The following is a 20,866-nucleotide window of genomic DNA, read 5'->3' on the forward strand; positions in this document are numbered from 1 at the left end:
CACATGGGATAATGTAAAGCAGAGATTGCTACCCTGACCTTCAAGCCGTCTAGTGAGGGGGGAGATGGAGGGAAGGCGGTGGGTAGATACTGAACACAACACTTTCATTCTGCCTGTGATTACGTACATGTGCGTGTGTATCTATACATACAATTAACTTTAAAATATATTTTTAGGGGCATTAAAAAATACCTCTATTTTCCAATTCTTTAATGTGGCCATGATTACCACTGGAAACTACCAAAGTTTAAGTAATATGCTGATTCCACACACCGCCCCCCCCACCGCCGCCCAAGCTCTGTTTGTTATATGTTTCCATTGAGATGAAGAGCTTCTCTACTGCCCAAGCCAGACACTCAGAAATCCTCCTCCACTAACCATATCTATTTTAAAACCACCACCTTTTCTCCACCCCGCTGCCGTTCTTCAGGATGAATCCCTCACTGTTCTCACTTGAACTGCTGCAGTGCCTCCACTCGGATCTTGCCTCCTCTGTGCAGTTTTATTGAATACCCTCGGGGCTTCAAACCCATGTGGGCATTGGGCATATGAAGATAAATGGGCCACAGGATCCCTGCTCTTGCAGGCCTCCAGGCCAGTTGTAAAGAAAGAAGTAACAAATGTGATAAGCGTCAAAACTGACATGGGAAGAGTATCAAGGAGGCAGGAAGGACAATCTCAGACTTGCTCTCAGGGAGGAGGAGGACAAAGCAGAGGGGAGAGGATGAAGGAAGACATTCTGATGGATGTGGTACTGGAGCTGTTAAAGAAAAAACGAAAGATGGTTACCGGAGAAGGTGGGGAAGACACTTCCAAGAGAAAAAAATGGTAAGTGGAGAGATAGGGATGACAGAGTTATCACAGCCCCTTGGGAGAGACACCATGTTGAGGACCAGAGATGGGGCAGATAAAGCTGAAATAGTAAACGGCCTGGCTCATGCGGTCTTGCTACCGTGCAAGGGGCCTGGGTTTCATTCTAGAGGTAATGAGGAATATTTAGAAGGACTTTAAATAGGAGAGGAATTGCACCATTGGATTTATATTTTAGAAACATCATTCTGCTAGGAATACAGCAGTGAGTAACCACGATGTGGCTCCTGTTCTCACTGCACTTACCATCGAAGGTAGCATTCCCTGGTATGAGTAATACCAATCAAAAAAAATCCAAACATTGTTTTTTTATTGGATAAGAAATTTTTGTTTTTGTTAAGCCACTGAGATGTGTCTATTACAACAAATAGGATTATTTTAATTAATGCATATTAATTCTAATCCCAGCAACTCAAGTATATTTATTAATCTAAATATCTGTTGATTCTTTTGTGTTTTCTGCATAAAAAACTACATCATTTGTAGCCAATGGGGCTTGTTTGTTCTCTTTCCTGTTTTTTTACAGGCATTATTTCTTTTTCTTTTACTACAGAAGTAGCTAGGATCTCCTGTACAATGTTTAATTAAGGCAACAACGGTTTGTAATACTTTTTAATAAACATATGTGTGTATATATAATTTATATGTAATTTTCTATAGCTAATTATACATATATAAGGAACTTGTAACTTGTGTTAGATTAAATCAATCATTGAGGATCATAATTCATGGATAAAAAGTGAGCCCAATGATCTAGTATACAGTAATTTTTATTTCTATGACTAGTAATATAAGTAACACTACTTAGTGGAAACTTTCAAGTATCAAACTAATACATTAGCATTATGCATAGGCATTCATTTTGGTAAAGTGGTTAAAAGTTAAAGGCTGCCATGGTTACTTCATATAGAATGGCTTCATACAGAAGCTGAAATTTTCTATTTTCTTAACTTGGTTTAAGCACATTTATATATGTAGACTTTATTTAATCATAATAATTATAAGTGCTATTGAAGAGAAAGGGTGTTGGAAAGTTTATGAAAGGGATAGGGGAACTCACTCCACAAGATAAGTAAAGCTACTGAAATGGATACAGATCAATCAAGAAAAATAAGTAGAATCAGTAGAGAAAGAGGGCTGAGAATGGAACTCCAATGATAACTAACCCTAAGGGAAAGACCATTTAGTTGAAAAGAATTATTCATGTAGCACCTGCTACCTGCCAGGTGACAGTCTAGATGAACTGGAGATATAGTTGAAAGTACAACTGGTGGAAGACACAAGGTGAGGAAGTTCTACAGCTAAGGAAAAACTCACAAACAGCAGGGACAGAAATGGAGGAAAATTAGGAGTGGCACAGGAAGAGAATTTCACGTAGGAAGTAGTTACATCATCCAAAGCTGAGAAAGGTTAGGCAAGGTAAGGACTGAAAAGACAATGTTGATCATTCAGGGGTGGGGTGAGGAGAGGTCAGATTATAGTAGTTTTAAGAGGGAATACTGGACACAAATTTGTATAAATTATTTTGTAAAGAAGTTCAGTGAGGTAAGGACTAGAGGAGTAGGTGGATTCTAGGAAATTCTGTTGTCTTTTGTTTGAGATGGGAGAAATACACTGAGGAGAGAGTGGCAACATGGGGACAATCGAGATACATGATGACAACAATCTACATTCGGCACCTACATCCATACCACAAAGCACATCTTTCCGGACCTTTAAACCAGTACATCAAAGAACAATACTATATGGTGAAACTTCCATTTCTGTTAACAGGTAAACATTGATAGGCAAGTAAATGGTTAGAGACTCTTAACTTTTATAGTTATTTAGTGATATAACAAGCCTGAAGGTACTAGAATTTATAATAAGTAATTTATATAGTTATTTCATTCAGCGTTTATAATTTAACTTTGGTAATAATGACTGTTTACAAAATGGGAAGTTGAGGCTCAAGACTGAATGATGAGCATAAAGATGCAAAACCAGTAGAAACCTGCTTAACTCAAAGTTTATACTCTTTTCAATGCTCTTCTGGCCATAGATATTAATATTAAATGAAAGCATAGAGTCCTTTTCATATGCATGAGATCCAACCATAAATGTACTGGCCAAAAAAGTTACCATGGCAGTTTAACATCATTCAGAATAAGAAAGATATACAGGATAATAAAAGTAGCTAACATTTATAGAGCCAGTACTTTGTGTCAGGTGCTGATCCCTGGGTTTCACACAGTATTTAATTTAATTGTTATAAATATTACTCCTATAAAAACAGTGAGGCTTTGTCTTCCAGTAAGGTGGAGTAGACATGCTTGGCACTATTTCTGCTGCTAAAAATGACTGAGAACCCTGGACACATACAAAAATATATATCATAAACCTATGCAGATGGTGAAAGGTGGAGAGAAATAGGCAGACTGGCTAGTGAACGTGGGACCCAAGAACGATACAGTGGTGAGTTCCTTGGGTTTTATTTTTGCCTAAGATATCCCAGATACTGAACAAGTGGACAACACGAACACGACTGGGCGGGCACATGCATAAAGAGCTCCGAGAGAAACCTGATCTCTTTAGCCATAGGACCAGGGGCAGGAGCAACCTAGTAAGAAGAGTTTTGACAAACATGATGGAAAAACTGACTATCTACAGGCACTCATGTCAGCAAAAGTGGAATGGAGAGCCTAGCATCCCACCCCTCCCAGGATGTAATGAGATGCGTCAACTCTCCTCTTCCTATCCATGGGAAGGCAGAGTGGGTAGCCAGTCCAGGGGAAGCAAGTGTCCACCACTTCCCCTCCACCATCAGTGGAGGTCATGTGACACATGGGATCTTGGATTCTACCCCTACCTGGAAGTAAAATGGCATTCCTCCCTGTCCTTCCTGGGGTGGAGCCAGAGGCCCACTGAAGATGTAGGACTTTTTACTGCCAGGGGATGTGCCCCTCCCTCTCTCAGCCAAAGTGGTATCAGAGGATGCAAAGAGGGGAGCCTGAACTCTCAACTCCATCCAGCAGTAAAAAGAGCCCTTCCTATCCCAGATGTCCAAGAGGTGAGGTGGAAAATCTGGACTTCTATCCCAACACAGCAGTAATGAGCTGGTGGCCTTAACTCAACAGAGCAGTGTCAGAAAAGACCCACCAAAATACAAGATATAAATAGGATCTAGAGTCTTATTATGAAATATCCAGTATATCCCCAAACCAGGAATATATCAAGTTGAAAGAGAGAAGAATCAACAGACACCGACACAGGACACAGATGTCAGAATTATCTATCAGGAATTTTAAAGCAGCCTTTACAGAGATGCCTCAGTGAGCAATTACATAGTCTGTGTGATTTCAGTTTTTTTAAGTCTTTTGAGGTTTGTCCTGTGGGTTAGGATACAGTTACTCTTGCTGTATGTTCCATGGCACTTGAAAATAATGTGGGTTCTTTTGTTAGGTGGAGTATTCTATAAATGCTGATTAGATTATATTCGTTAATGGTGTTGAGTTCTTCTGTGTCACTTCTGACTGTCTTCTTGTCCTATTGAGAGAGAAGTATTAATGTCTCCAGCTGTAAAAGTAAATGTGTCTATTTTTCTTATTGGTTCTATCAGTTTTTGCTTCAGATATTTTGCAGCTCTCTTGTTTGGTACATAGACAATTAGGTTTGTTATGTCTTCTGGGTAGATTAACACATAATATTCCTCTCTGTCCCTCATAATTTTCCTTGCTGAAGTCTACTTTATCTGGTATTAATATAACCACAACTGTTTAATTACTGCTTGCATAGTGTATATTTTTTCATCCTTGACTTTCAACCTACTTATATCATTCTATTTGAAATGAATGACTTATAGTAAGTGTATAAAGTTGGATTATTTAAAAAAAAAGCCTACTCTGCTAATCTCTATCTTTTAATTGACGTATATAGACCACTTATATTTAGTGCAGTTATTGATACGGTAATACTTAGGGCTGCTTTTTGGTTGGTTGTTTTATGTTTCTCTATTTTTAATTTATCTTTATTCTTTCTGCCTTCCTTTAGGTTACTTGAACCTTTTTAAATTCCATTTTGATTTGGCTATAGTGACTGAGCATATCTCTTTGTATGGACATTTTAGTGGTTGTTCTAAGTATTATATATGTGTGTATATGTGTGTATATATACATATGTACACACACCCATATATATATAATATATATATGTATAATATATATATATAATATATATATGTATAATATATATAATATATATAATATATATATGTATAATATATATAATATATATGGGTGTGTATATAGTATATAACAAATACTTGTGTAAACATTTTACCAGTGTCAGCATAAAGTGTATATGCTTTACACTCTTTTACTTCCCTTTACTCTCCCTCATATCCTTATTATATAATTGATTTAAATAACCCTTACATAGACAGTTATAATTTTTGCTTCAACCTCAAGAAACTTCAAAAAGAAGAGCAAAATAAACTCAATGTAGACAGGTTAAAGGAAATGATAAAGAGAAGAAATCTACAAAATTCAAAATAGAAAACTGCAAAGGAAATAAAGAACTTATTCTTTGAAAGGTTTGATAAAATAGACAAACCTCTAGCAAGATTGACAAAGAACAAAAAAGAGAAGACATAAATTACTAATATCAGGAATGCATTAGGGGAATCACTACACACCTTGAAGTTAATCAGAAGGATAAAGAAAGGAATACTAGAAACAACTCGACATGTAATAATTCAGTAGGGCAGATGAAATGGACTAATTCTTCAAAAATCCACACATTACCACAACTCACTCAAGATGAAATATAAAATTTGAACAGCCCTGTAATTTCTTATTAAGGGAATTAAATTCACCAAAAGTTTTTTAAAAGTTAATACCAAATCTATATAATTTCCTCCAGAATACAGAAGAGGAGGGTACACTTCCCAAGTAATTTTATGAAGTCAGTACTAATGTGGTACCCCAGACAAAGACAATACAAAAACAAAGAAAGGGAAAAACAAAACCACAGATCAATATCCCTCATAAATATATAAATTTTTAAAAATCAGGAAAAATAATTCAGCAGTATCTAAAACGAATTATGCACAAGACCAAGACCAAGTAGTTTTATCCCAGGATGTAAGGGTGGTTCAATATTCAAATATCAATTAATGTAATCCAGTGTTGAAGCAAAGCGAAAAAGAAAAATCATGTAACTGTATCAATTGACACAGTAAAATCATTGAGAAGTCCCACTTTTATTCATGAGAAAACCTTTCAGCAAAGAACAAAGAAGAACTTCCTCAACTTGATAAAGAATATCTATAAAAAATCTATAGCTAACATTATACTAAATGGTAAGAGACTGAATGCTTTTGCTCTATGATGAAAATGGCAAGTATGTCCACTCTTACCTTTGCTATTCATCATGGTACTGGCAGTCCTTGCCAGCACACTGAGGCAACAAAATTCTACAAGAGGCTTATACATTTGAAAGGAACAAACTGCCTCTATACTTACAGATGATAAGATTGTCTACATAGAAAATCCCAAGTAACCTACAAAATATACATACATCTAATAAAGGAGTTCAGCAATGCCACAGGATATAGGAGCAACATACAAAATCAATGTTTCTTCTATAAACTAGCAATCAACACATGGAAGCCAAAGTTTAAATTATAATACCATTTACAATAGCAGGAAAGGAAAAGGAAAGGAAAAGAAAGACAAGACTTGGATATAAAATCTACTGAAACGAGTACAAGACTTATACACTGCGACTACAAAATGCTGACAAAAGAAACCAAAGAGGCCTAAATAAATTGACAGATTGTACCATGTTCATAAAGTGGAAAAATCAACATAGTAAATATGTCAATTCTCCCTATACTGATGTGCAGATTTAACACAATTCCCATCAAAATCTCAGTAAGATCTTTTTGTAGACATGGATTATTCTAAAACTTCTATGGAGAGACAAGGAAATGAAAACAGCTAACACAGTTTTGAAAAATAACAGTAATGTTGGAAGAGTCAGTCTACCTGATTTCAATACTTATTATATAGCTTCATTAATCAAACTGATATTGGAGAAAGACTGACACACAGATCAGTGGAACAGAATATATAATTAATAAACAGCCCCATTCAAGTAAAATCAACCAATTTATGACACAGCTCAAAAGCAATTCAATAGTGTAAAGATAATCTCTTAACAAATAGTGTTGAAACAAATGAATATTCACAGGCAAAAAAGTGAACCTTGATCTAAATATCACATTTAATACAAAAATTAACTCAAAATGGATCATAGGCTTAAATGTGAAATGTAAAAACTAAAATTTTTAGAATATAGGAGAAAATGTTCATGACAAAGGGTTAGTCAATGAGTTTTAGATCTATGACATTAAAAGCACACTTCACAAAACAGAGAAAAATGTTACTTGAATGTTATCAAAACTGAGTATGTTTCATTTCCTCTGTGAAAGATCCTGTTAAGAGGATGAAAAGATCATTTACAGCCTGGGAGAAAATAGTTGCAAATGAAATTTGATAAAAGATTGATATCTATTAATATAAAGAATTCTCAAAACCCATCAGTAAAAAAAAAAACAATTCAATTAAAAAGGGGGCAAAAGATAGGAAGAGGTATTTTACCAAAGAAAATCAAGAGATGAACACATGAAGATATGTTTAATATCATTAATCATGGAAATACAAAATTAAGACCACAATGAAATATCACCCCCATCCATTAGAATGGCTAATAAAAAAATATTGGTAACATCAGATGATTGAGAGGGCACCGAGATACCATATCATTCACATGTTGATAATGGAAATTATTTGGCTGTTTCTTAAGCTAACCACAAGATCGTGACCCCATCTGACCAGGGAACCCAGTGTGTAGTTGTGACTGATTCAAGACCCCGACAACCAGTCCTGCTGGCCTTGGAGCCTGTCCTGCCACCCTGCCTGGCAGAACAGCTAAATCTTAGTCCTGCTCACTGCTGAGTGCAGCCCCCAGCGCAGCTTCACCGAGAAACCTGAGCAGAGCATCTGAGAAACTGAACAGCTCAGCAGCACTTGAGAGGAGCACCTAGCAACATCTCTGCCGGTCTGCAGAGCCCAGCTGGTGAACCCCTCTGGCCAGAGAGCTCAACGTGTTTTGCCTGATTGAAGTCCCTGACTACCAAGCCTAACTGGCTGTGAAGGCTGTCATGTGGCCCAAATGTGAAGCCCTGCCTTGCACTGAATACAGTTTCCAGCCCTGCCCAACAAGCAAGCCTAACCAGAGCACCTGGGAAGTTGTATAGCCCAGCCTGTAGCCAAGCTTACAACAGCAGGTGAGCAGAGAGCCAAGCCAGCAGCTCTTTCCACCTTCACAGCAAAGCTGGTAGTAGTGTCTGAGCAAGGAGTTTGGTGAGCAGCTCTCTGCTGGATTCAGGCCCCTGGCCGTCAAACTAAAGGGCTGTGGAGCCTGTTGTACAACTCCACTCAGGCAAGGAAGCACTTTTGCAGCCCTGCCTAACTGTTGAGTGTAGCACCCAGTTGGCCTGAGTAGGAAGTTTAACCAGAGAATCCATGCAGCCACAGAGCCCATCCCACAGCTGCGCATGGGCAGGAAACCAACAGTTTCCAGCCATCGGCACCAAGTCTGACCTCAGGGCTCAGGCAGCCTCCTTGCCCAAATAGAAAGCCCTGATAGCAAGCCCCACTTGACCAAGGATGCTGCCAGCTGACCAGTCCAGAACCAAGGTGAACTGACTGGTGAAAGACTGTCTTTGGAGAAGACCTGTAAAATGTGGAAGAGGAGACTGCTTACTCACATGTATAGATCCCAACACAAAGAATCAAGGATTATGAAGAATCAGGTAAACAATGACATCACTACATGAAAGTAATAAAGCCCCAATAACTGACCCTAAGGAAATGGGAGCTCTATAAACTGCAAAGAATTCAGAATATTCCTCTTAAAGAAGTTAAGTGGACTACAAGAAAACACAACTAAATAATATTAGGGAAATAATGCATGAATAAAATGAGACGTTCAACAAAGAAATCATGAATGAAGGAAGGGAGGAAGGAAGGGTGGAAAAGAAAGGAAGGAATGAGGGGAGGAAGGAAAAAAAGGAAGGAAGGGACGGAGGAGGAGTGAGAGGGAGGGAGGGAAGGAGAAAAGAGAGAGAGAGAGAGAAATTCTAAAGCTGAAGAATTCAGTGACTGACATGAAGAATTCAATGGAGCGCTTCAACAGCAGACTCCATCAAGTAAAAGAATCAGTGAACTATAAAGTAGGGCATTTGAAATTATCCAGTCAGAATAGCAAAAAGAAGAAAGAATTAAAAAGAGTAAAGAAAGCCTGTGGGCCTCAGTGGACACCACTAAAAGAACAATATATGCATTATAAGAATCCCAGGAGAAGAGAATGAAAAAAGGACAGAAATATTTTTAAAACCATAATGGCTGAAAACTTGCCAAACATGAGGAAGGATATCATGAGGAATGGATATCAGAGTAATGATGCCCAAAGGACCCAAATAGGTTGAACCCCTAAACAGCTACACAGGGAGACATAATTGTCAAAAGTCAAAGACAAAGAATTTTGAAAGCAGCAAGAGTGACATATCACGTACAAGGGACCTCCTCCCCTCCCATAAGACTATGCACAGATTTCTCAGAAACTTTTCAGCCAGGAGAGAATGGGGTGATATATTCAAAATATTGAAGGAAAAACAACTGTCAGCTGACCATAGTATAGCTGGCGAAGCAGTCTTCCAGAAATGAATGAGATGTAAAGAATTTCTCAAACTAAAGGAAGTTCATCATCAATATACCTGACTTATAAGAAATACTAAAGGTAGTTCTCTCTTTTTTTTTTTTTAATGTTTATTTATGTTTGAGAGAGAGAGAGAGAGAGAGAGAGAGAGAGAGACAGAGCATGAGTAGGGGAAGCATAGAGAGAGGGAGACAGACTCCGAAGCAGGCTCCAGGCTCTGAGCTGTCAACATAGAGTGCAACGCGGGGCTCGAACCCACGAACCATGAGATCATGACCTGAACTGAAGTTGGATGCTCAACTGATAGAGCCACCCACGTGCCAAATAAAATGATGCTAATTAACATCATAAAAACATATGAATATGTAGAAAACTAATCTCAATTATTTCAATTCATTTACAACTCTAAAAAGTTAAAAAATAAACATTAAAAGTAATCATAACTACAAAAATTTGTTACTGGATATACAACATAAAATATAAGTAAACTATGAGGTGCCTGGCTGGCTCAGTCAATGGCGCATGTGACACTTGATCTCAGGGTTGTGAGTTTGAGCCCCACATTGGATGTAGAGATTACTTAAAAATAAAAAATTTTAATACATACATACATGTATATATGCATACTTATATGTATAAACTGAAACATTAATAATCTAAACTGTGAGGGGAGAAATAAAAATTTAAAGTTTATGTTATTAAAACTGTTATCGACTTAAAACAGAACATTATAAATATCTTTTATATAAGCCTCATGGTAACCAAAAAGGAAAACCCTGTAGTAGTCGCAAAAAGACTATGATTAAAGAGTGACAAAATATTGCTCTAACAGTCATCAAACCACAAAGAAGCAACAAAGCATCTAGGAAACAGAACATGGTTAAACAAAGTGGCAATAATAAGTCTTTACCTATTAATAATTAAACATAAATGAATCAAATTCTCCAATCAAAAGACAGGATGCTGAATGGATAAAGATATAAGATCCAATGATGTGCTGCCTACAAGAGACTCACTGCTGCTTTAAAGACACATGTAGACTGAAAGTGAAGGAATGGGAAAAGATATTTCACACAAATGGTAACCAAAAGAAAGCAGGGATGTTATATCAGAAGAGACTTTAAGCTAAAAAGTAGTCAAGAGATAAAGAAAGTCATTATATAATGATAATGGAGTCAATCCATTAAGAATGCATAATTGTAAATATTTATGAACCCAATATCAGAGCACCTAAGTGTATGAAGCAAATACTAACAGAATGGACAGAAATAAACAGTATTAAAATAATAATTGGTGACTTTAACATTCCACTGAATAATGGATAGATCATCCGAACAGAGAATAAGTAGATTTAAACAACACTATAGACCAAAAGGACCTAAGTGACAGATACACAGAGTATTTTCTAGGATAGGGCAAATGTTAGGCCATAATACAAATCTTAGCAAATTTAAGAAGACAGAAATTACACTATGTTTTCCAGCAATGATCATATGAAAGCAGGTATCAGTAATGGGAAAAAAAGGAAAATTAGCAAATAAATGAAAATTAAACACAGTTCTGAACAACCAAGGCATGAGAGAAGAAATTAAAAGGAAAATAAAAGAATATCATGAAACGAAAATACAGCATACCAAAACTTACGGGATGTAGCAAAAGCAGTTCTGAGAGCATAATTTATAGCAATAAATACAATACCATGAAAAAGACCCCAAATAAACAGCCTAATTTTACATCCCAAAGAATGAGGAATAACAAAATAAGTCCAAAATTAACAGAACTAAGGACATAATAAAAATTAGAGCAGAAAGAAATGAAATAGAAATCAAGAAAAGAACAGAAAAACTAACAAAAATAAGAGTGGGTTCTATGAAAATATGAACAAAATTGATAAACCTTTACCTAACTAAAGAGAGGTTGAGCACCCAAATAAATAAAATTATAAATGAAGGAGGAGATATTATAAGTGATACAACAGAGATGCAAAGATTCATAAGAAACTACTATGTACTATTATACACAAATTAAAATCTCAAAAGAAATAGATAAATTCATAGAAATATACAACCTACCAAGTCTGAATCATGAGTAGAAAATCTGAACAAACTAATTACTGTAAGATGAATCAGTAACCAAAAACCTCCCAACAAAGGAAAGTCCAGGACCAAATGGATTCATGGGTGAATTTTACCAGACATTTAAAAAGGAATCCATACCAATCCTTTTAGTATCCAAAATGCTAAAGAGTAGGGAATACTTCTAAACACATTTTATAAGGCCACTATAAAAACAAGACAAACAAACCAAAAAACAAAACCCTACAGGCTAACATCTCTGATGACTACAGATGCAGAAAGTCTCAACAAAATAACTGGCAAACTGAATCCAACAGCACATTAAAAGGATAATAGACTACGATCAATCAGGATTCATCTCTACGATGCAAGGATGGTTTAACATATGCAAATCAATAAATGTAATAATTTACCACATTAATGGAAAGATAAAAATCATATCATCCTAACAGATGCAGGAAAAAAAAAAACGTTACAAAATTCAACATCCATTCATGATAAAAAATTTCAATTAACTGGGGACAGAAGGAAAGTAAGCATAGAATTCTCAATATACTAAAGGCCATATATGAGAAGTGCAGAGCTAACATCAAGGTCAATGGTGAGAGGGTGAAAGCTTTTCCTCTAATATCAGGACCAAGAGAAGGTTGTTCACTGTCACCACTATTCAACAAAGTACTAGAAGTTCTAGCTAGAGCAATCAGACAAGAAAAACAAATAAATGGAATCAGATTGGAAAGGAAAAAAAATTGTCTTTGTTTGCAGATGGCATTTTATATATAGAAAATCTTCAAGACTACACCAAAAAAATATATATATCTATAGCAACTAATAAATGAATTGAGTAAAGTTGTAGGATACAAAATCAACATACAAAAATCAGTAGCATTTCTATATACTAACAAGTTAAAATTTAAAATAAAGAAAACGGGCGCCTGGGTCACTCAGCCGGTGAAGCATCCGACTTCGGCTCAGGTCATGATCTCCTGTTCTGTGAGTTCGAGCCCTGCATCGGGCTCAGTGCTGACAGCTCAGAGCCTGGAGCCTCCTTCGGATTCTGTGTCTCCCTCTCTCACTTGTGCTCTCTCCCTCACTCAAAAATAAACATTAAAAAAAGCTAATAAAATAAAATAAAGCAATCTCATTTACGATAGAATCGAAAACAATAAAATACTTAGGAATAAACTTAACCAAGTAGGTCAGACTCATACACTTATACAGAACCATAAAACACTGATGAAAGAAATGAGAGAAGACATAAATAAATGGAATGAGATCCTATGTTCATGGATTGGAAGAATTGTTAATATGTCCACACTACTTAACCCCCTCTGTAGATTGAATGCAATCCCTCTCAAGATACCTAAGGCATTTTTCATAGAAACAGAAAAATTAATCCTAAAATTCATATGGAACTACCTACATAGCCAAAGTCATCCTCCAAAAAACAAAGTAATTCTGAGAAAGAAAAAGCTAGATGCATCACACTTCCTGATTTTAAACTGTATTATAAAGCTATACTGATAAAATCAGTAAGGCACTGGCATAAAAACAAACACATGGACTAATGGACAAGAATTGAGAGCCCAGAAGCAAATTCACACATACATTATCAACTATGATTTGACAAGAAGCCACGAATACTCAGTGGTGAAAAAATAGTTTCTTCAATAAATGGTTCTGGGAAAATTCAATATTCACAAAAGATAGATTTGCAAAACAATGGAACTAGACCCCTAACTTGCACCGCTCACAAAAATTAAATCAGTTAAAGACTTAAATGTGAGACCAGAAACCATAAAACTCCTGAAAGAGGGGGCGCCTGGGTGGCTCAGGTCAGGCTCTGGTTAAGCGTCCGACTTGGGCTCAGGTCATGAACTCACGGTTTGTGAGTTCGAGCCCCATGTGGGGCTCTGTGCTGACAGCTCAGAGCCTGGAGCCTCCTTCGGATTCTGTGTCTCCCTTTCTCTCTGCCCCTCCCCTACTCATGGTCTGTCTCTCTCTGTCTCAGAAATAAATAAACATTAAAAAAAATTAAAAAACAAAAGAACAAAAAAAAACCCCTGAAAGAAAACTAGGGAAAAAGCTCCTTGACATTGGTAATAGCAGGGATTGTTTGGATAGGACATGTAAGGCACAAGCAATAACAACAAAAAATAAACAAGTGAAACCACACCAAACTGCGAAACTTCTGCATAGTAAAAGAAGTGATCAACCAAATGAAAAGGCAACCTACAGACTGGGAGAACATATTCTCAGCCTGCACATCTGACAGAGTGTTAATATCCAAAAAATATAAGGAACTTATAGAATTCAATAGCACAAAAACCTCCAAATAATCCAATTAAAAATGGGCAAGGAATGTGAACAGACCTTTTTCCAAAGACACTCAAATGGCTAACAGATACATGAAGTGGTGTTCAATGTCACTAATCATCAGGAAGGTGCTAATCAAAATTCCGAGATACAAACTCACACTTGTCAGTATGGCCTTTGTCAAAAAGATAAGAAATAACAAGTGCTATTGAGGATATGGAGAAAAGGGAATCTTGTATACTTGTGGTGGGAATGTGAATCGGTGCAACCAATATAGTAGAAAACAGTAAGGAGATTCCTCACAATTTTAGAATAGAACTACTATGTGATCTAATTCAACTTCTAGGTATATATCGAAAGGAAACTAAATTGCTCTCCTGAAGAGGTATCTGCACCCCACTGCAGCATTATTCACAGTAACCAAGACAAGGAAACAAATGTCTGTGGATTGATGAGTGGATAAATAAAACATGAGGTACACACACACACACACACACACACACACACACACACACAGAAATATTAGCCCTAAAAAAGAAGGAATTCTGCCATTTGTGACAGCACAAATGGACCTTGAGGGCATTCTGCTAAGTGAAATAATAAAGACAAATACTGTATAATGTTACTTGTATGTGGAATGTTGAAAAAAAAAAACTCATGGAAACTGAGAACACGTTGTTTGCCAGAGGGGGTGGGGGGCGGGGGGACTGAGTGAAGGAGGTGAAAATATACAAATTTCCAGCTATAAAAGAAAGAAGTTTTGGAGATCTAATGTACAGCATTTTGACTACAGGTAACAACGCCGTATTCTGTATTTGAAAGTTGTTATGAAAGTAAATCTTAAAAGCTTCAGAAGAAGGAAATTCTAATTATGTGAGGTGATGGATGTTAACTGAACTTATTGTGGTATTCATTTCATAATATATACAAATATCAAACTATCATGTTGTACACCTAAAACTAGTACAATGTTATGTATCAATTATATCTCAATAAAAGTGGGGGGAGGAACTAAACATACACTATATTATCCATAGATCTGGGCATTTATCCTAGAGAAATACAAATCTGCATATGGCTTTTCATAGCAGCTTTACATGTATGGTCAAAAACTATAAATATCCAAAGTGTTGCCCAGTATATGCATGAGTATATAAACTGTGGTACGTCCATCTCATGGAATGTATTAAAAAGAAACAAATGACTGACATACATTAACAACTTAGATGGACTGCAAGAGCATTATGATGAGTGTACAAAGGCAATCTCACAAGGTCACATACTGTATGATTCTATTTCTGTAATATTCTTGACATGAAAAATTATATAGAAAACAGATTAGTGGTTTCCAGGGACTGAGGACTCTGGTGTGGGTGGGAGGGTGGGTTAACACAAGGGAGAGTTTTATCGTGATTTGAAATAATCTGTAACTTGATTAGTTACAGGAATGTACCCATGTGAAAAAAATGACATCAAACTGCACACAAACTGTGGCCCAATGTCAAATTCCTGATTTTGATATTGGACAATAATTATGTAAGATGTAGCCATGGGGAAAACTGGGTGAAGGGTACATGAGATTGCTTTATACTCTTTTTAAAACTTTATGTATATGTGATTATTTCAAAACAAAATTTAAAAGACAAAAATTCAATTTAGAAACCATTTTAATATCCCAGTTTTCTTCTTGTTCAAAACACTTAAAAAAATGCCAAGGAAAAATCATTTTATTTTTTGGTATAAGTAGTTACTTAGTTTTTCAAAAGAAATTGAATGTAAAACAAAAAAGCTAAAAGGTACCCAAACTTAAGACTTTCAAAATGATAAAAACTGTATTTCTGCATAATGACATGTCTTGAGAAAATAAATTTAAGAAACCCCAACCACAAACATTAACTTTATTATCATTAAAAACATGTATTTAATTTGGCTTTTGTGTTGGATTAAGTCACTTATTGAGGTTTATTGGTCATAAACAAGAATTGAACCCAATGATGGAAGTATAGTAATGATTATTTCTGCACATGGTAACAAAAAGCAAACTTTAACAGAAATTTTGAAGTATTCCCCAATACACATTCTTAAATATATTAGAGTCATATACAGGTATCCACTTTCATGAAGCTGTTAAAAGATAAACCCTGCCATTAAATTCAATCCAGAATGAAAAATCCAAGAAGCTGAAATCTTCATGTCTTAAATTTGGTTGGAGTAAATCTGTACTTGCAGTCCTACTGTATTTTGCAAACAACAAAGAGCCACAGGATTTAGAGCTGCAAGAACAGGGTCCTAAATGGCCCATCACTATTCTATTCTAGTAACCTCTATTGAGGCTCTCTGAGGCATTAGCTTCCTCATGTGCAAAGTGGACACCCTAATTACATTGTATTGTTGTAAATTATATCATTAAAATTAATATTGTCATGGGTATATAAATATTAATGGTTAAACTCAGTAATAACATGTACTTAGTAACATTATTAATTGTAAAACAATTCTTGGTAAAAGATCTGTAAGGCAACTTTTTTCTTCAAATATTCTGCAAATTCAGTATGACATTTCACTAATTTTAAGACACACATTTTTTCACACTCAACATATCTGAAAATGACAGGTATCTTATAATTGCTTTTGGTCAGGTAGCAGTCATGACACCTGTCATTACATATGTATGTGCATCAAAATGTGGAAAATGGGTATTGGTGATTTAAAAGAAAACTCTGGAGATAACATTGGATACTCGTTTAGGAAATGATGCATCGGGGGGGTTCAGTCGTGACTTCGGCTCAGGTCATGATCTGACGGTTTGTGGGTTCAAGCCCAGCATTGGACTCTGTTCTGACAGCTCAGAGCCTGTATGGAGCCTGCTTCAGATTCTGTATCTCCCTCTCTCTCTGTTCCTCCCCTGCTCATACTCTGTCTCTCTCTCAAAAATAAACATTAAAATTTTTTTTGTTATTAAAAAAAAAGAAATGATGTGTCACTAATATTCTTGGATTACAGAGACTGACCTTATATAGAAAAACATGGACATTGAGATTCTGAGTTGAAAGTGAATTATAAGCACTGTACTCTGAATATGACAAGGTTTTACAAGCCTCTCAGCTAATTTTGTTTTTTATGTGTGTAAGAGGGTGATACGTGATTTTTTAAAAGGGCTTTCCGTAAGTACGAAAAGTTCAACACGATAAAGAGTTGTGTCGGAGTTAAAAATGGCACTGTTTTCTTTCTCAGTGGCACGTAAAACAGTGGTGTATTTTATAAGACTGCATCTCAAGTTCAACAAATTACTCTGTGCTCAAAACATTGAGTCAATTTTTAAAACTATTCTCGTTATTTCCTTTAATGTCTTCCACTAAAGTTTGATTTAAATAGTTAATAAAAGTACAAGAATCTAGTGTGATAAGACCTTGATAGAAAGTAGTGACAAGAATAGCATGTGCCATTTGATGGGAGCACAGTATGAAAAGAAAGCTGTGCTGTGTGTGCTGTGACTGACCTGGGTGGGCCCTTTCTGTTTGGCCTTCCGGTGATCGAATTTGGTCCCCGGAGTTTCAAAACAGAACGTGATTGGTGGCATCTTCTCATACGCACTTACGACAGAGTGCTAACTGTATGCCAGGTACAGAGGTACACACTAAAGAAAGCATGGAGAACAGAGGCAGTCGTGACCCTGGCTTTCCCTGGTGGTCACTATGTAATGAGAAAGACTGACAAATTATCCATCGTTATCCATACTGTGAAGAAAGAGCTGGGAAATGGGAATAAAAACGAACAGTGGGGAATATTCAACTTCAGATAGTAATGGTGGTGACACTTCCATAGTGCTTCCTCTGTGTATTCTGTCCTACATGCTTCAGAGACTCTTTAATCTTCGGAAGAAGAGTATAACATAGATTCTGCTATTGTCCCCACTTTACAGGGAGGGGGAGAGGAGGCTTTGAGACCTTAATTTGCTCAAGGTCATACAGCAAGCAAGCGTGGACCTGGACCCAGATGGTCTGGCTCCAGAGCTTTTGCTCCTGTCCGCTACTGTGTCAGGGCGTGCCTTTCTGAGAAGGTGTCATTTAAGGTAAGGGGTTGGTGGGAGAAATCATGTAGAAAGGCCTAAAGTGGGAAGGGGTCCTTCAGTTTTAGGAAACGAAAGGAGGCCAGCATCACTGGAACCGTTTGACAAGAGCAAGAATGTTGCGGAGGCCAGTGCCATCTCGCGCAGGTCCTATGGGCCAGAAGGAGCAGGGATTTCACCCTAAGTGCTGTTGGAACAAAGGGAGACTTTGCGGGGGACAGTGACATGATTTGATTTACTTTTTAAAGTATCTTCCTGGTTGCTGTAAGAAGAATTAAAAGAAAAAGGGCAATAGAATTCACGTCATTCATTTATTCAAATATTAGAAAGTTTACAGAGTAGCTACTATTTTGGCAAGCGCTATTCTAGAAACTGGGCATACAGCCAGAAACAACGGACACCGGGTCCTCCACTCTGCGGTACACTTTAGAGCGGTGCGCACACACGCACGCGCATGCGCGCACACCAACCTACCCCCTCTGCTGCGTCAACACTTTCTCCAATTCTGTTGGACAGATTCCATCAGTGGACACATTTTAGTACCTCCCACTTTACACAGCAAGCAAACAAAAATCTGTCCTTTGAACCTGTATTACCCTCTAGTTACCATCCCATTTTTCTACTCCGCGACCCAGAAACAGTCCGCAGTAGCTTTATGTCCAACTGCTGTGGGAGTCCACTACCATCGCTTCCTCTTTCACCCTGGCACCTGACGGAGGCAGTATCACCACGCTGCCGCCAGCAATGCTAAATTCTCTCTCCCCATTTTAGGTAACTTCTCAGGAGTATTCGCGTTGCTAACTAGTCCCCCTTCTGGAAACACGCATCTCTAGTGTCTGCGGCACGTCACTCTGCAGGCTTTCTATCTTGCTGGTCTCCTTCCTTCCCTGTCTAGTCAGGAGCGCGGACAGCACAGTGATTAACTCGGAGCTGAGGAGTGCTTATGACCGGCAGGACACAGGAAATAACGTTCCCTTCTCCTGCAGGCTCGAAAACTAGTCGGTACTGCAGGTGAGACATGATGGCAGGTTAGACCACAGTGTTAACAATGGAGATAGAAAAAAATGGATTTTAGCTCTATTTTAGAAGTAGAATCAGTAGAACATAGAATCGATTGGACATGAAAATTGAGGGAAAAGAAAAATCAAGGTTTCTTTCTTGAGTAACTGGTAGAATCATGGAGTTATTTACTAAGGTTTTGAAAAGTTAAGTTTTACAATGGAATAAAGTTTAAGTGGTGACTCAGTAAAAAGCTAAAGGCACATTATTCACTCAAAAATCACTGAACCTTAGAGATGATTTCATTTGATACCTTTCCACTGAAATTGATCCTTGGAAGAGGTTACGTTATTTACCCAAAGTCACACGGAGAACTGGTGACAGAAGTGGGAAAAGAACACAGTTTTCTTAGGATCCCAATAAGAAGGCACAGATCAAGATCTGGCAAGATGACTATTACTCACAAATTTGCTGAACCTCTAATATTTTAGTCTTCTTTTCCCCCTGACCAATGCAATAAAGATATTGTAACAAAATGTTTGGGTTTACTGAATATAGTTAGGCACATTCATATTTCCTTAAGATAAAAATGAGGGAAATAAAGGTAGACCAAATATAAATGCCAATGTTTGCTTATAAACGGAGTAAACTCTATTGTAAAGGTTGATCAAAACATTTACTTATGTATACTATTTGTAGGAGGCAAGGTATGCATTAAATTCCCTCTCAAGTAGCTTACATCCTAATTTGTAAGATAACACACATAAATAATTCAGGATAATAGATATTATAAGGTAGTGCTAGAGGAGGTGCCAAATTAATTAGTTAAAAACAAACAAAAACATACTCTGGGGTAGTCCTTAAGAAAAGGCAAGGTTTGCCCTCAGCCTTGAATAAGTAATAATTTACAAAGCACACAGGGAAGGGGATTCCATTAAAGAAACCTATAAAGAGTGCCCAGGCTAGGACCAGGCTTGGGAATGAGGCAGGGGGTGGGGAGAGTGAGCTGTTGAGATCTGGGGTACAGAGAGATTCTCTGAGGACATCTGAGCCAAGACCTGAATGATACAGGGGAATGAATGTGATGACGGGAGGAGAGAATATTCTAGGCAGAGAGAGCAAGTATGAATAAGCACATGATCTGTCTGTATATTAGGCTCTATAGATGAATATACAGAGCTTAGTTCCGTGGTAAAAGAATCAACTATGCCTTCCTTAACCTGAATTTACCTAATTCCACAGATCCCCTTTCTGATCTCAGATTCTCCATCAGTAACAATAGTCACTACTGCACAGAACATGTGACCATGTACCTAGAAGTGTTTTAGAAACAGAAAATAGGGTGAAATTTTGTAAAAATCAGTTGAAAAAGACAAGAACGGAGAAGGTATCATAGGATGCTTAGATACATAAAGTTAAAAGCGGAGAAAGGGGTTATGATCATTGGTGATAGTTGTATTAGCAGACACCTTATGCTTTGCACACCTTTACGTGTCACTTACTGCGGATTTTTTGTACATGTTTTATGTGCCTTGCCAGATTGTAAGCTCTCTGCAGGTAGTAAGCGGATCTCAAACACGGCACCTGACACAGGCTTTTGGTCAGTACTACCCAAGCTGATATATCAAGCCAGTAATTTATTTTACATCCCTTTGAGGATGAGTGTGTTGTGTGTTCAAAATCCCACCTACTTGCAAAGGACTGGAAAGGGCTCACGATATCAGGAAAAGTTAACGGAAACAAGTATAGAAAACAACAGAATAGAAGCCACCTA

At 37.1% G+C, this 20,866-nt stretch overlaps 1 protein-coding gene and 1 long non-coding RNA gene across 3 annotated transcripts in view; one reads left to right on the plus strand and one right to left on the minus strand.

Moving 5' to 3' along the window:
* The window catches only part of LOC131486739 (uncharacterized), a 44,070-nt gene extending 43,543 nt beyond the window's left edge, over nt 1–527 (plus strand). For both annotated transcript variants that reach the window (XR_009249419.1, XR_009249420.1), the window contains exon 4: nt 431–527. This is a non-coding gene — a long non-coding RNA (uncharacterized LOC131486739). The remainder of the gene's footprint in view (nt 1–430) is intronic.
* KBTBD3 (kelch repeat and BTB domain containing 3) overlaps nt 1–20,866 on the minus strand; it is a 38,647-nt gene that overhangs the window by 16,949 nt on the left and 832 nt on the right. The window lies entirely within an intron of this gene.

The sequence above is a fragment of the Neofelis nebulosa genome, chromosome 10 (assembly GCF_028018385.1).
Source record: "Neofelis nebulosa isolate mNeoNeb1 chromosome 10, mNeoNeb1.pri, whole genome shotgun sequence".
Classification (NCBI taxonomy): domain Eukaryota; kingdom Metazoa; phylum Chordata; class Mammalia; order Carnivora; family Felidae; genus Neofelis; species Neofelis nebulosa.